General features: G+C 42.6%; 1 protein-coding gene across 1 annotated transcript in view; it reads left to right on the forward strand.

Moving 5' to 3' along the window:
* The window catches only part of LOC149456957 (sprouty-related, EVH1 domain-containing protein 2-like), a 74,227-nt gene that overhangs the window by 26,400 nt on the left and 34,384 nt on the right, over window positions 1-13,443 (forward strand). The window lies entirely within an intron of this gene.

The following is a 13,443-nucleotide window of genomic DNA, read 5'->3' on the forward strand; positions in this document are numbered from 1 at the left end:
CCCCTAGTCCCATCCCAGGTCAGTCAATCTTTCAGTTTAATACCCCCCAGGTCGGGGTCTGTTCCCTAGTATAACCCCCCCAGGTCAATCTGTTCCACAGTATAATCCCCCTCAGGTCAGCCTCTCCCCCAGTACTATCCCTCCAGGTCAATCAGACTGACCCAGGGAGATTGTACTGGAGGAAAGATTGTATCCCAGTACCATCCCCCCCCCAGGTCAATCTGTCACCCAGTATAATCCCCCCCAGGTCACTCTGTCCCCCAGTGTAATCCTTTCCCCCAGAGCAGTCTGCCCCCAGTATAGTTCCCCCCAGGTCAGTCTGGCCCCCAATATAATCCCTCTCCCCCAGGTCAGTCTGTCACCCAGTACAATCCCCCAAGCTCAGTCAACCTAGGGTGATTGTACTGAGGCACAGACTGACCCCCCAGTACAATATTGAATATAGTAAAATATTTTAGGCCCCGCAATAGTTGTGCAAATGGTTATCAAAGCACTGTTTTCACTAAAAATACACTAAAATCATTATTAGCACAGATAAACACAACATAACTTACAAAATTCCTGTTAACCTCCCTGGCGGTATTCCCGAGTGTAGCTCGGGGTAAGGTTTCAGCACCACAAGCGGTAACCCCGAGCTACACTCAGGAATACCCTGCAGCGCTGCTCCGGGATCTCTTCTTCACTTACCTTGTCCTGCTCTCCTGCGATATCCCCCCTGCAGTGTCCCCGGCAATTTCCTCCGGCCGATGCCGGCATCTCTCTTCCGGGTTCCGCTCCCTGCGACGTCGGGACGTACGGGGGACGGAACTGGCGGGAATGTTAAAAATGTGAAAAAGCGACATTCACTAAATTCACTAAAATCACATAGTAAAACATTACTGTATCAAACCATTTCACATACATTTTGTCCCGACTGCTTTGTCCTGTGCCCTGCCTTCATTTTTACTGATCTTTCTGCCTGGAAACTGAGAAACGTTCATGGCATCCAAAAAGCGTCCCTTTAAGTCAAAAGCGGTTTTAGACCAGCTAGAGAACAGCGATAGTAAATTAGAACTACTTGCAGAATTGAGTGATAATGATTCGTGGGGAAATTTGTCATCAGACACTGAAAACGATTTTGCGACTTTGCTCAGTGATGTGCGAACTTGGCGCTATATTTCAAATTTCAGTGTTTTTGGTTTGATTATATTATTGAATTAAATTTATTATTATTATATTCATATTTTGTATGATTATTTATTAAATTATAATTTATGATTTTGTGTTTCAAATTTTAACATACCTGGGATGTTTACTAGACTCTTGTTCGGACAGATTTCAGTGAGTTATTCCTAAAAATTACAGGCCTACAATAAAAAAACTACATATTTCCATGCAAAAAATGTACCATTTTGAGCACAGAAATACTGACATAATCAGACCGCTAGGGAGGCTACAGCGCAAGTCCACCATATTCAGGGTGTAACATGTTACATTCTGACTGGCCCCCGCACTCCCCTGATGCCCGTTGTGACAGCTAGCGGGGGATCTTCTCCTCCCTGGCTGCGTCATTCTTTCACAGTATTCTGTGAATAGGAAAACTACTAAAGTTCTGAAAGCCTTTGCGGCTGTTGGCTTGTAGTTTTCAGTAAACTGCCATCAGCGTTGCGGTAGTTCATTGAGCCTTCCTGTCAGTAAGTATCTGATTGCCCGTATGGGATGTACGAACAAGAAGATATACAGACAGGTCAGGGGGAGACTTGTATGGTATCAGAGATCTGCTGATTGCTGGTGCAATGCTCCAGAAACAACAAATAATAAATACACATTTTTTTACCCTCATTCACATGGGGTGTACTAAAGTGTACACCAGGAGCGGACTGACAACTCATGGGGCCCCCAGGCAATAGGGGATCATGGGGCCCCTGTGTCCTTGCCAAAACTCAAAAAAGCCTATTAAAAGGTACCAGGGGCATCTCATGGGGCCCCCTACTGTCCCTGGGCCCTCGGGCAGTGCCCAAGTTTCCAAATGGTCAGTCCGCCCCTGGTGTACACCCATGTGAGGGCTGTGCTTACTTGCATCTCTGTGCAAGCAGTCCCATTCATGTCAATTGGGATGCAGCTGGTGAAAGAACACAGTCGCTGCTGCCAATCTGACATCTGTGTGAGTGCAGGTGCACAACCGAAATGCAGACAGTGTGAGTTCAGGGACATGTACCCACACCCACATGGATGTGAAATCGAGAGGAGCGGCTTTGTCCTTGCAGCCGTTGCATTCCAATTGACATCAATACTGTAGGACTGCCTGCACAGTGATGCACTGATCCCCATGCAGGTAAACACGACCTTGCATGGGTGTATTTTGTAGTATACTCTGTGTAAATGAGGCGTAACTTTGTTTTGTGATTTTAGTTTTTAATTTTGTTTACAATGTTATTTTTTAGATGTATGTGTGTGTGGGTTGGTGAAACATCACGGGGTCTAAACAGACCCCTGGTGTCTCTTTTTAGATACAGAGAAAGGGACTGAGGACAGAGTTCTCTAGTTCCTTTCTCTGCCCTCTATATAGGCTCCTATTCATTCACAAACCAAAGCATAGTAAACACAGTTTACTATGCTTGAGTGATGAACACAGGAGTGATTGCTACCGATCACTTACTGTGTTCATTCCAGAAGGGGTTGGTAAACATGACATGTTTACAAGCGCCTCCCTTTCCATCCGGATACCATTCTCCTGACCTAACAGTAGCTGAAGCCAGTGAGAGGGGGAGGAGGGATGCCGGCCAGAAGCGCTGAAGGAGAGGGCGCTAGGGATCAGTGAGGGAGGGCCCAGTATGGGAGTCCAAGGGAGGGTGGATCTTTTTGCAAAGTGCATCGGGGATAGCAGGTATTAGATTCTCACTGACTACCATCCAAAAATACCAAAGGATCTCAGCGAGACAGACTTCCTGAATATCTTTCGACTGGTCCAATTGACTTCATACATCTTAGCCATTAAATCCTCAAATCATAGGACTGGTATATCCGTCTTAGCTCGTAAAGTTGGAAAAAATACCTAAAAAGAGAAAAAAATAGCTTCCCATAGAGTACTTGTAACATTTATTAAAAGATATAAAGCCAAAGGAAAGCAACACACATTTTAAAAGTGCTTAAGTAGCACTGCACACTCTCACAAGCATCAAGCTATAGCTACTGGGTGGCCTCCAAATAGATAATTTGTGGTGGGAATAAGTAATGAATTTGATTGACCACCATCAGAAAATGCCAAAGGATCTCCACAGTCAGTCACGTGTGTGTAGGTAGGTGCAGTCTATAGATTCCACTGTAGGTGGCTCGAGCGCAGGGGAAATGCAGTAGGTGAGGGAAATTGTGAGGAACTTGGTGCCTCTATGATTTCCCTAGTCACAGGAAGACAGCTATCCAATTGGATGCTGAAACCCCATTTGACTTTGGTGGCCATCTTGGGTGAGGGCAGAGCCTATTTAAATCTCCAGCTCCCTGCTTTGGTGCGCATTTTGCGAGTGGTTAGTATAGGGACAGGTTCCCTGTCTGTCAGGGACAGTGCATAGTGCCAGGGAGAGGCTCCAGAGAAGTAGGGAAAGTGCAGGGATTATGTTATCTCTTCTCAGGAAGCCTCCCGTTTTGGTGTGCATTCTGCTCCTTGTGGCAGATGCTGAGAGTAGCTTAATGTCTTCAGACTGCTGTTACAGTTGGTAATTGGCTCCGGATGGGCATCTCTTCCCACCAGGCCTGTTTGCACTGTGCTGAGCGTTTCTACAATATATTGCTTCGGCCTACTTGAAATTTGTGTGTTACTGTCCACCACACCACACTGCACCTTCCCACATGTGTGATGGCCACGTGGCTGGCTGTGGAGATCCTTTGGCATTTTTTGATGGTGGTTGATGAGAATTCATTATTTATTCCCTACACCTATCATTTTTTTTGCAGGCTACTCAATGGTCATATCTTGATGCTTGTTAAGAATATAATTGTAGCACTAACGCTGAGATGTCGCTGAGTTTTGGGTCCCCCTATAGTCTTACACAAACAGGCAACATGCATTTTCTTTCTCCAAACTTCCACACGGGAGGCAATAACCAGTCCTTGGGTTTGTTTTTGTGATTTTTCTTAAGGGGTAATAAACTTGGATGGGGTTGAGGGATGTATGGGATGCCCAAGGAACTTTAAACTGAGGACAACTTCTTAACAACTATGTATAAGTCCAAATACAGAAATTTCTCTTCTTGGAGAGCTCTCCTGCCTCTCCTGGTGTACCACCCCAGACTTCAGATGAATCCTCTTTGCATCCAGTTATATTGAGGGAATCCTTGAGCAAGGGGTCCAAGATTCTGTCGCTTTAAGTGAAGTCCCAGATAGGGGCTAGTCAGGTTTCCCACCAGAATGTCCTCTACCCTTATCTGGCCCAAGGGGTGTAAGATTACTCACTATTCCTCACCTGCAGGCTCGTCAGGTTGATGGCTGCCTTCAGACCTTCTTCTGGGCTGGCTTATTCCCTGGTTTTATAGGTGGTCCTCTTTCTGAGGACTGGTGAAGTAAAGCAATCCTCATTTCCAAGTCCAGCATATAGGTAGGCCCTTTTCTACTGGGCCTCCTCCCAGGCTCCTGCATCCCAGCCTCTCACTCCATCTTCCACCCAGACTCTCCTGCTGCTGAGCAGGCTCAGACACACTTAAGGGCTGCCCTGGCCCCATCCCAAGCCTCCTGCTTGGAGATTGGCCAGAGTTCCTTAAGTGTGCAGATCAGTCCCTCCTCACCCCCACCCACTACCTTCTAGAAACTTCTCAAGTCTCTAGAGCAGGGGGAGGTATCAGGGAATTGATCTGCAGAGCCCTCAACCCTGACCTGAAATAATCTGGCTGACTCACACCCAGGCTGACTCATGCCCAGGCTGCTATCCAGCCTCTAACAAAAAAAAAAAAAAAATTATCTAGCTACCCCTGGCTAACTAGACTGGCACTACATAATGAAGTTTATGCACTTTTACAATGAGTTATTTTTTTTTTTTTGGTTTTAGACTTTTTTTTAAGCAGAAGCAATCTTTTTTCCTTTTTGTTTTCTAGGTATCTATTACAAAAGTATGAATTAAGGAAGTGGCATCAGTCTTATAATATGAGGACCTAATGGTTGGGACATACACTATATTGTCAAAAGTATTGGGACACCCCTCCAAATCATTGGATTCAGGTGTTCCAATCAACTTCATGGCCACAGGTGTATATAATCAAGCACCTAGGTATGCAGACTGCTTCTAAAAACGTGCAAAAGAAAGGGTCACTCTCAGGAGCTCAGTGAATTCAAGCGTGGTCCCGTGATAGGTTGCTACCTGTGCAATAAGTCCATCCGTGACATTTCCTTGCTACTAAATATTCCATGGTCAACTGTTAGTGGTATTATAACAAAGTGGAAGCAACTGGGAACAACAGCAACTCAACCATGAAGTGGTAGGCCACGTAAAATGACAGAGTGGGGTCAGCGCATGCTGAAACGCACAGTGCGCAGAAGTTGCCAACTGTCTGCAGAGTCAATAGCTAAACACCTCCAAATTTTGTGTGGCCTTCAGATTAGCACAACAACAGTGCATAGAGAGCTTCGTGGAATGGGTTTCCATGGCTGAGCAGCTGCATCCAAGCCTTACATCCCCAAGTGCACTACAAAGAGTCAGATGCAGTGGTTTAAAGCACGCTGCCACTGGTATCTAGAGCAGTGGAGACATGTTCTCTGGAATGACTAATCACGTTTCTCTGTCTGGCAATCCGATGGATGTGTCTGGGTTTGGCGGTTGCCAGGAGAATGGTATTTGCCTGACTGCATTGTGCCAAGTGTAAAGTTTGGTGGAGGGGGGATTATGGTGTGGGGTTGTTTTTCAGGAGTTGGGCTTGGCCCCTTAGTTCTAGTGAAGGGAACTCTTAAGGTGTCAACATACCAATACATTTTGTACAGTTTCATGCTCCCATCTATGTGGGAACAGTTTGGGGATGGCCCCTTCCTGTTCCATGACTGCGCACCAGTGCACAAAGTAAGGTCCATAAAGACATGGATGATTGATTTTGGGGTGGAGGAACTTGACTGGCCTGCACAGAGTCCTGCCCTCAACCCGTTAAAACACCTTTGGGATGAATTAGAGCGGAGACTGCGAGCCAGGCCTTCTCGTTTGACATCAGTGCATAACCTCACAAATGTCCTACTGGAATAATGGTCAAACCTTCCCATAGACACCCTCCTAAACCTTGTGGACACACTTCCCAGATAATTTGGAGCTGTCATAGGTGCAAAGGATATTGAACCCTACAGATTAGGACTGGGATGCCATTAAAGTTCATGTGCGTGTACAGGCATGCGACCCAATACTTTTGGCAGTATAGTGTATAGTATAGTGTCGGCCAGACCAATCGAAAGATATACAATAGGGGTTTCCAAACTTTCTAAACAAAGGGCCAGTTAATTGTCCTTCAGACTTTTGGCTACGGCCAGCAGTAGTAGAAATGTTCTTGGCATCAGTGGGAGTAAACAATGCCTCATTTTTGGTATTAGGGGAAGGAATGGTGCTCAATCGTTGGTGTCAGTGTCAGGAATTATGTTTCATTGCTGATGTCAGTGGGCAGAATAGTGTCTCATATCAGTGGAATGAATAGAGTCCCAAGGGCCAGATAAGGGCAGGCAAAGGGCCACATCCAGCCCCCAGGTCACAGTTTGGAAACCACTGACATACAGGAGTTGCAAGGAGGCAAAAACAGTTGCAATTGACTACGGTTTTCTTTCTTAGTTATTTTATTAAGTGTTTCTTAAAGCCAGAAGGTTGGAATGTTAAATGAAAATAGTTTTAAGGCATGTCTGTGATTGTTTTTTTCTACACAATTGAACAATTGAATGGACATTTTCCAAGAGTGGTGATTCCATACTTTTTGCCAGGGGTTGTACATATATTACAAATATTGTTGGTAATTTATTATGACTTTTGTGTGAATAACGAGACATTCACAAAACAAATTTTTTTATACATAAAGCCCCAAGTGTATACCCGGCTGGGGTCTGGGAGTCTAGCATGGGACATCTGCTGAAGCTGAAGTGTAATGTGCATATACCTTATTTTACCTTCCCTGGTTCCTCCTTTCCCTCTCATCAACTAATAGCATTTTTAAGTAAAACCTATTAATTTTCCTTACATACCTTATTTTAGATTCTGCAAAAACTTCCTTGAGTCTTTGTGCTTCTCTATGCAATCAGGGATGTTGAATTTATATCTCCCGACTCCCGGGGGAAGGTAATTTCGGGCACCATGCAGGTAGTTTTTTGTAACTTTTAGCCCTGCTGCAGGCAAGCAGGAGGGCCCACCTGTCAGGTGAAAGCATTTGGGCTGCTGCGCTACTACCATATTGCTTTTACACAGCCAGTGCCAGCCTCCTCCCCATCCCCCTCATGATCCTCCCCCCGCCCACTATGTCTCCCAGGCTCTGCTTTCCCATCTGCGGGCCCGTGACCAGTTCAGCTTGCGTCATTGGATGGAGGTGAGGGAGGAGAACGAACCTGGAAGTGATGTTAAAACATTTTTGTTAATTGTAAAAAATTACAGTTACAGCCAAGCACATAACATCCCCTCAAAAAAAAATGTTGAGGCCCCCCTACCCTTACATATTCGCACATACAAACGTAAATGTACACGCTGGGGCGCCTACGCAGAAAACATTGATTGCGTTACACAGGTTACATATCATTGCGCACGCCAGAATGAGAGCAATAATTCTAGCATGAGACATCCTCTGTAACACTACTGTATACTGATGACCTATAAGGGGATTTTAAAGTGTCACCTCTAGAAAACATGGGGTACTGAAGTTGGTTGCCATTTCACAAACACACGCAAATTTAAGGTTTGACATGTTGTTGGATATCTATTTACTCTGTGAAATAAGAAAATAGCGCTGAGCTAAAAAAGGCTGCTAACCCCTACATAAAAAAATGAATGAATAATAATTATATATATCCAACTCAAACCGTGAGAGTGGTAATCTTATAGAAAGAACAAAAAATATTGTTTAGTGTATTACCACCTGAAAATAAAAAATGTGGTACAACCCAATTAATGTGAATTGGGATCCAAATAGCCCCCTACCATGGGGTATGAACCACTAATGACTTCATCAGGGTGAAGCATGACGTAACATGTAGGACGGAAGCGTGGTAATGTCATTTCTTGTATGGCAACGATCACCGCTATCTTTGTTTACAATATTTCCATGCTGTTTGAGGGCGATTGTTTTTTAAGAAGTTATTTTAAATAAATTAACCTTATTGCACTATGAGGGACCCTTTGTCTTTTATTTACCCATATATGATGCTTCATTGGGTCTGGTGATGTGGAGCATTCTGTGACCAGGATATAAAGAGGAGAGGAGGATTTGGAATATTGCTTAATTTGACCTATGTGATGTGGGTCAGTTGTTGGAGGTGAGCGTGCATGCCTGGTGGTGGAGGATATCACAAGTATATATTACAGGAGAAGATTCACGAAATTTCACTTTATTATGGACTATCACTTTATTATGGACTGTCACTTTATTATGGACTGTCACTTTGCATTTAATTTCACAGTATAAATGATACATTATGTACTTGTAATATTTCTCATTACTATTTTGTGTATCTATTATTTACCACGTTTTAATGGTTCATACCCCATGGTAGGGGGCTATTTGGATCCCAATTTACATTAATTGGGTTGTACCACATTTTTTATTTCCACGTGGTAATAAACTAAACAATATTTTTTGTTCTTTGTATATGGTTAACGGTTTGAGTTGGAGTTATATATAATTATTATTCATTCATGTTTTTTATGTAGGGGTTAGTAGTCTTTTTTTAGCGCAGCACTATTTTTCTTTTTCTTATTTTGTTGCAGTGGTGGAACATGTTTTGGGTGCTTGCTGCTATATTGGTTTAGTTTTTAGTTGGTGGCAACAAAGACCCTATCATTATTATTTACTCGGTGAAACCTCATCTTTTTTATTTTACAAACAAATAGGGTAATGTATTGCTGTTTTGTGCCACAAAATTAACTTGAGTGTATTTTTTTACTGACATTTTGCTGTAATACCAGTAATATGATGTGACATAAAAAATTGGAACTACCACTATTTTATTCTCTAGGGTCTCTGCTTTCAGAAAATATATAATTTTGGGGGGTTTTATGTAATCTTCAAGCCTAAAATTATTTTTTAAACTAGTGCAATCTGATAAAATTGTGTTCCTGATGTTGATTTTCAGATTCCCTTTTTGTCCTGGTGACCGTTGTCACTGTCAGTGGACAGTAATGGTAAGACCACAAAGTTACAGTTGTCAGAGGAATGGAGGAAAATACTTTAAGCGTGGGACACTTGCTTTGGTGACTACTGTATAATGGGAGATTTCCCCAAACTTGAGCGAACATTTATCTTTTTTTCCCCAGAACAGGGAGTGAGTAGGTTACTTTCCCCAACAGGACACAGGCAGCAGGAAAAAGAAAATCTACAGTAGCTTTAACCCTTTTGCTGCCACTGATATATGCCATATAGAAACATGGAAGATGGCTTAAAAAGGCCAAGAGGTCGATCAAGTCTACCTCTTTTGTTTTTTAAATTTTTTTTGTCTAAGTATAGATCTATGTTTGCCCCAAGCATGCTTGAATCCACTTACTATTGACTGACTCACTACCTCTGCTGAAAGTGTATTCCAAGTATCCACTACTCTTTCAGCAAAATAATAGTTTCTAAGATTTCTTTGGAAGAATTGGAAGGCAGAGCTTGATGACGTCATCACGCCACCAGGAAGAACAATCGGAATACTGGAGTTTCGTAATGCTGTGATCTTTTCCCTTAAGGGGACATGTACCTGTATATGCAATCAGTCATTTTTAGAGTGGTATGCTACTGTTCACTAGTGCACTAACATTGTGAGTGTATTTTAAAGGGTTTTAATAGATGTTTAATGGTTTTTAAGTGGTAAAACACAATGGGGACAATTCAGTAAGCGGTATCTTACCGCATCCAAGTATGTGGTAGGATACCGCACATAATTTTTCAAAAAAAAGTTGGCATTCACTAAATACCACTACTAAAATCCTGCATGAGTTATTTTATTATGTCTTTTTGTATTTTAGCAGTGAAAACATGCCGTAATGTATGTAAAAAATTTAATGAATGTAAAAAACAGAATTATGCAATTAAAAATGAATAAAATACGGCGTGGGATCCCCTATTCATACCAAGCCCTGTGGGTTTCCTATGAATTTTGAGGGGAACCCCCACGCCAAAATGTAAAAAATGGCGTGGTAGTCTCCTCCAAAATCTTTACCGAACCCTTATCCGACCATGTTGCCCAGCAGGTTAGGAAAGTCGGGGGAACAAGTGAGCACCCCCCCCCCACTGAACCCTGGTCTGGTAACTGTGAAGGTTTGTGGGCAGGGGCTGAATATGGCCCCCAGATGCCCCCCCCCCCCCACCATATGAATAAGTGGTGCATAGTACCCATTCTCGTTCACAAAAAATGTAAATAGTAAAAAAAAAAGTTCTTTATTAAAAAAAAAGGTCTCACAGTGTAAATCCACCATAAGTGGGACAGATGATGGATTTACATTGTGGGCCATTTATTTATTTTCTATTAAGGACGTGTCAGAAAGTGTGTTTGTTTACTATTTACATTTTTTTTTGTGAATGAGTAGGGGCACTGTGTATGCATGCAGGGAAGGAAAGAGGCATTATCTGAGGTCCCTTATCTGAAGTCCCTCACAAAGCACCTTGTTCCCTTGTTGATGGGGACAAGGACCTCTTCCCCACAACCCTGGGAGGTGGTTATGTGAGGGTCTGTGGGTGGGGGGCTTATCAGAATCTAGAAGCCTCCTTTAACAAGGGGGCCCCCAGATATCCCCCCCATGTGAATGATTATGGAGTACATGGTACCGCTACTCATTCACCAAAAAAAGTGTAGCCTAAAAAAACACAGGAGGCAGTTTTTGACGAGTCCTTTATTAAAAAAACAAAAATAAAAAAAATGTCCTCTGGTGTAGATCCATCGTCAATCTCAGCATGCCCCAATCAATGACATCACAAATGGGTGTGGTCACCCAGCTACATCACCGGGTGGCCCCACCCCTTACTTATTTAAGAACTGTCAGGTGGCGAAGCTCTCAGACGATGGGAGCCTTTGTCAAGAGCTGAGCCTTTTTATCGCCAGTGGCAGTGGGCATTGTGATTGATGGATCTACACTGGGGCCCAATTTTTTTATCTTTGTTTTTTTTTACTAAAGGACTTCTCAGAAACTGCCTCCTGTGCTTTTTACACAACACCTTTTTGGTGAATGAGTAGGGGTCCCATGTACCCCATACTCATTCACATGGGGGATCTGGGGGCCCCAGATACCCATAAGCCCCCTGCTTGCAGACCCCTACAACCACCAGCCAGGGTTGTGGGGAAGACGCCTTTGTGCCCATCAACATGGAGCATCCCCCCCTCCATGTTGAGGGCATGTGGCCTGGTATGGTTCAGGAGGGGGAGGGACCTTGCTCTCCCTCCCCCTTTCCTGACCTACTGGGCTGCATGCTCGGATAAGGGTTTGGTATGGATTTGGTGGGGACCCCACACCATTTTTCCCTTCAAAATCCATACCAAAAACAAAGGGCTTGGTATGGATGAGGGAAGGGACCCAATGCCATTTTGTTTTTCCTTAATTTTTAATTGCTGGCAATTCCTTTTTTACATTCACCCCACTGACAGCTGAAGAGTCATCGGTTGTTAAGGACACGGCAGCTGCCCTCTTCTTAATGACAGTATACATACCGAATACCTTGACCACTACTTAATTACTGCATGCATTTCATCATTTAATTCCTTCTGTGAATAGACTTTAAGGTCTTTTTACTATTATGTATTTACTGAGCGTTTTTGCTATTTGCGGTAAATACCGCATGTTAGCAATAGTGAATTGACATTTTCAGTATCGCATGTGATATGTGGTCACCTGACCGACATAATGCATGTGATAACCTTTAGTGAATTCTCCCCTATGTGTGGTTTCTACTCCATTTGAGATGTTCCATTTGAGATACATTTGTTATTAAACAATCTACTTGCCTTGTTGGTTACACATTGAGCTCTTTCGAGAGATGAGTGGAGGAAGCAATTGGAGATTTGAAGTAACCATCAGTGATTCCCTATATAGGGGAAAGCACATAGTGACCTGTATACGGTCCAAAAATTATAGCAGAACTCCAGGCAGAAACATATTTACATGTTCTGATTGCTGATTTCCTACCTTCACTGAATATGTCATCCTTCTTCTGTTTCATTCAATAGTTGCTCTGAAATAGTCTATTGATTTTCATTTCAAACCATTAATTCTGTTTGGTTTCCTGTTTGTAAGGCCAGTGGCTGCTATGCCTCCTATTCCCCCAGCCACTGGTCTTGGCATATCCCTTCTGTAGTCTTCCTCTAGGAAGCAGTCATGTATTTCAGCCCCACTTGCAGTAATGGGCGGACTGAGACTCTCAGACACATTCAATATGTACGGGCCTAGTGTACACACCTACATTCACTATAATTCCCTGTGGTTGATGGGAACTGTAGTTTTCTTTTGCTGCAGAGAGGAGAGGATATGATGCAATCCCCGCTGTTACATCTCCTCCTTGGCAGAGCAGATGCTTTTATCTTTTGAATTACAGAGATGAGGACATGAAAATTCAATTAGACTTTTCTCCTAAATGATTAGAAATTTCAAAATTTTATTGGTGGTGAAACCCTTCTATTTATAGATTGAACTATTGTTTTTTTTTTAAATATTTTTTGCATATTGGACACATCAAATTGTTTGTATGCATATATCAGGAGAATAAATTATTAATTTATTCATTAGATTTACCATTTATTTACATAATTCTGTTTTTCATATGATATTCATGATTTGAGGTAGCGCCAGCTAGAGCATATAAACTTTAGATTTGATTTGTTGTATCACAGTGTTTGTGGAACTGGTTTAAAAAATACTTTTTTGGACACTTTGGGGTTGATTTACTAATCTGGTGCAGCTCTGCATAGAAAGCAATCAGCTTCCATTTTTTTCTTTGTCAAGGCTTAACTGAACAAACTGGAGTTGGTAACTGGTTACCATTCACAGCCGCACCAGATTTTGCACTGTGCAGTTTGAATAAATCAACCCCATTGAATAGTTTGCATGTATATATGAGAAGATGTATTTATTAGGTGCAACACATATTAACACAATTATGTTTTTCATGTGTTATTTATGATTAGCTGTAGCACAGCACTTTTTTCAAGGATTCAGTTTCTGAGATTAGTTTTAAACTTTGTTCCTGCTAATTTGAGGTCATGTCCACATGTATTTACCTTAGCTTCCTACTGAAAATACTGCCCTCTTGAATATTATTCACCCACTTGATGTATTTAAAGGTTCAC

This window comes from Staurois parvus, unplaced genomic scaffold (assembly GCF_062004578.1).
Source record: "Staurois parvus isolate SC_StPar_1 unplaced genomic scaffold, SC_StPar_1.0 ptg000340l, whole genome shotgun sequence".
NCBI classification, from domain to species: Eukaryota; Metazoa; Chordata; class Amphibia; order Anura; family Ranidae; genus Staurois; species Staurois parvus.